Source organism: Herpailurus yagouaroundi, unplaced genomic scaffold, assembly GCF_014898765.1.
Source record: "Herpailurus yagouaroundi ecotype Mexico unplaced genomic scaffold, PumYag 100, whole genome shotgun sequence".
NCBI lineage: Eukaryota > Metazoa > Chordata > Mammalia > Carnivora > Felidae > Herpailurus > Herpailurus yagouaroundi.
The window spans coordinates 58,950,266-58,954,264 of record NW_024412391.1 but is presented as its reverse complement, the minus strand read 5'-3'; the positions used below and the strand labels follow the sequence as shown (position 1 = coordinate 58,954,264).

Genomic DNA, 3,999 nt, shown 5'->3' with positions numbered 1-3,999 from the left:
CTTGTGAGGAGCACTGGGTGTTGTATGTAAATGATGAATCACTAAATTCTGTACCTGAAACTAATATTGCAGTGTATGTTAACTAGCTGTAATTTAAATAAGGACTTAGGAAAAAAATAAAATACTTTTATCTTAAAAAAATAAATAAATGCCATTTTTCTAGGCTGGGGCTTGGTTTAGTATCACACATTATCATCCTTGAGGTTAGTGAAGTTAACACAAATCATGTCCTGAGACAAGTAGGATCTTCAGAGATCATGTATCATATTGTCCCTCAGAGGGGCAATCATAATTATCGATATCCCCAATTTTAAGGGATACATTTTTATTCTTTATTTTTAATACTTTAATCTATAGATGGTATCTACATTATTTTAGTTAGGGCACTACACTTGCTCTCCCATCATTCCCTCCTGTCATATGCTGCTTCGACCTGGGCTACTGAGGAATCAATGCCTTGTTTTCTTGGTCTTTCTTTCCTTGTCCATGTGTCAGGATTTCAGAATGGTATCTTCCAGCGAAAGCTGAGAGTCTGTAAACACAAAATGGGTGTCAGGAACTTTCTAACTGTCGTGAAAGCAACATCAGTGCTAAATTAACAGCCAAAAAATAATCACCATTGCTTCTCAGCCTTTTGGCTAAGATCAAGTATAGTATTTGTACTTACCAGTTTAATATCTGGTATGTCCTCTGTCCTAGGACAATATATTAAGTGGATTTTTGGAGCAGGGAGATGGAACAGGAGCTGGCTCTGTACACACCATGCATCAACCTGGTATCATGATACTTCTAGGAAAGGTGCACCCTGTGGGGTTAAAAACCATGAATTTGAGGAAGACACTTCCAGAAAGGACGTGTAGGGTCCTTTGGGAAATGGCAGCAACACAAGGGACACCAACAGTTAACTTAGAAGCAAATCGCAAAGCCTTTGGTCAGGTTGCTTTGCTCAGTCCGCCTTTCTTTTGATTTGAGTACATCCAAACCATCTGTTTATTTGGAGTATTTGAGCAAGTTCCCTGAATTTCATTCCAACTGCACCTGCCCTAAACCCGGACCTTCTTTGCCCTCCTGATGACAACACATCTAACATTTCCCTGTCTTTAATATCTTTCCTCCTCATTCATCCTGCAGAGGACTGCCGTTATCTTTAGGTCTTATTCTTGCTCAGACACTTTTGGCACCAGTGGCACATTTCTTTCTCAAAATCACAGCTCTACCTTATATCTCTAACTTTGTGTCTGGGTTCTTCCCTCATTCACCCCCTGATCCAGTCAGACTGGTGACCTTTGTGTTCTAGAACTTGTTCCATACTGTTTCGCATCCATGCCCTTATAAATGGAGTTCCCAGTATCTGGGAACATCTCATCTCTCCTCCTCAAAGTCCTAGCCAGTTTTCAGGGCTCAAGTGAAAATTGATCTCTTTTCTGAAGTCTACACCCATGTTTCTGGTTAAATAAATCTCTCTCTTTCCTGTGTTTGTGTAGCACTTTGTACTGCTCACAGTCTGCTTTGTGTCTCATCTTCTCTGCTGGGCCACAAGAGCCTAGGGAGCAGATGTTTTGTGAACCTTCCTATCCACCTCCTGTAGTGCCCAGCATCACACCTTGCTCAGCAAAGATGCTTAGAAATGCTTATTGGACAAAATTAAAAGCAGACTGTGACATCAACTGTACAAAGACCTTTTTCTCAAATTAATCTGGAAACTAAAAATAGACTATCCTCAAAATGATTAGATAACATACTTGAGATAAACTACTTATGTACAGGGGCCCCTGGGTGGCGCAGTCGGTTAAGCTTCCGACTTCAGCCAGGTCACGATCTCGCGGTCCGTGAGTTCGAGCCCCGCGTCGGGCTCTGGGCTGATGGCTCAGAGCCTGGAGCCTCTTTCGATTCTGTGTCTCCCTCTCTCTCTGCCCCTCCCCCGTTCATGCTCTGTCTCTCTCTGTCCCAAAAATAAATAAAACGTTGAAAAAAAAATTTTTTTAAACTACTTATGTACAACCTAAAAGTGCATTTAGATGGACTCTCTTTAAAAAAACAAAACAAAACAGAAACGATCCCTTCAAAAAGTTAATTTTCTAAATAGATCTCTAGTATTTTTTTTAATGTTTCTTTTTGAGAGAGAAAGAGAGAGACAGAGCATGAGTGGGGGAGGGGCAGTGAGAGAGGGAGACACAAAATCTGAAGGCTCCAAGTTCTGAGTTGTCAGCATAGAGCCCAACATGGGGCTCGAACTCACAAACTGCGAGATCATGACTTGAGCCGAAGTTGGACACTCAACCTACTGAGCCACCCGGGTGCCCCTATGGTATCTTTTAATGGTCTGCATTTCTCAAAGATAACATTAAATGCTCTAATCAGGTAGGGAGAAAGATTGGAATTATCCCCATAAGATGTATTCCGATTTCCAGTTTCCAAAAAGGCATCTGAAATGATGGGTATCGAGTGCGCCCGGGATGGCACTACTGCTGGTGACTTCTTTGGCAATGTCCTAGATACAGTTCTGCTCGTAGGTTGGCTCTGCCCAGGAGAAGCACAACTTTTGTTGGAAAGCACAACCGCTGGTGCAGCATCGAAACAAGTCGTCTATACGAGAGAGATCCTTCAGAGAGGATGTGTATCTTCATCAAAATTCTAACTGCATTGAAACTGTCACTCAAGGAGTTAACATCTGTGAAGAATAAAAAATGCAATGGAGAGGTTTCAGGCAAAGCATGGGGAGCCTGATAAAATTATCAGTGAATTAAATTCAGACAGATGGCTTTAGAAAGAAATGAAGTACACAAACCTTATGTAGAGTATAATGACTCTCACTCTGACAGGGGCTTTGTCAACAGGGTAAGCACTTTTTTTTTTTTTTTTAACTTGATTTTAAAGCAGTTGGAAGTCAAATTCTTCTCCTTTTCTGCAGTGTTATTTAGTACTTAAACAACAAAAACAACAATGGTTTGTAAAGCCACCCGGATAGCCTCAGACTCTGAAGCTCCGGGAGGAGCTGCACAGCGTGATAGAAAGCAGAGGGTAGGCGTCACTACTGCTGCTGCTTCTTACTCTCCTCAGACTCCCTGCCCACATCAATAGGTCCTTGGCAGCTAAAATATTTCTACAGAACAGAGGCCAATCATTAGCTCTGCTTACAACAGCAGGATACCAAGGGAAGCTTCCAGCCATTAAACACACACATGCAGATGAAAGACACAAATACACTGATTTCTGCCTTTTAAAATTTCAGTTTTTACCATTGTTTTTGGTTGGATTAAAAAAAAATAGCTCTTAAAGCATCCCACTTAATACTATCGTTTTACATTTAGACAAAAATGGTGCGAAAATAATACATTATTTCTCTCTCATAAATTCTTTTTCCTTATGGTTTTTATGTTATCTTCATGCATTTGGCCCCAGGAGCCCCCTCTTTCAGGTGACTGGCCCCAGCATATTCATGCTTGGACGCCAAAGCCCAGGCTGCTTCTTAGCAATGGACTTTGCCTTTGTTCCAGACCAGATGTTCTGTTTCTCCCTGGTAACAGTTTGCATTGTGGTACCTTATTATACGGTGCTCTCTGGAACTGGTGCCAGGGTAGCCTCCAAATCAGCCAAGAGCAGCGCTGAATCAATGAGACAGCTGGCGGCCTCCCGAGGGAGGGAACGTTTTTACCTTTTTGATTCATGCAGTCTCCGCTAGTTCAGATCCAGGATGCCATGAATGATTTTTCTTAGCGACAGGTGAGAACAAAAAAGCTTTGTAAACCTAATTCAATAGAAGCTGGAGACTCGGTGTGCTATTGATTAAAGGGAGAAGACGATGAAGAGGAAGTGTACACACAGTCCAGTTGCATTTTCCCCATAATCGACTTCTGTGCTCTGGCCTGTGTTGGAGCTGTCAGTTTTGCCAGGAGGAGAGGCTTGAAAATCAAGAGTATTGTGTCTGTTGACCTCGGGTTAGGATTTTAATCATGTCTCTAAGATTGCATATTATCTACAAAAACAAGAAGATTACTC

General features: G+C 41.8%; 1 non-coding gene across 1 annotated transcript; it reads left to right on the top strand.

Annotated features, from left to right (window-relative positions):
• Nucleotides 1-618: 618 nt before the first annotated feature.
• On the top strand, nucleotides 619-809 carry LOC121029023 (U2 spliceosomal RNA). The gene has a single exon (XR_005789545.1). It is a non-coding gene; the product is annotated as a U2 spliceosomal RNA (small nuclear RNA).
• Nucleotides 810-3,999: the final 3,190 nt, after the last annotated feature.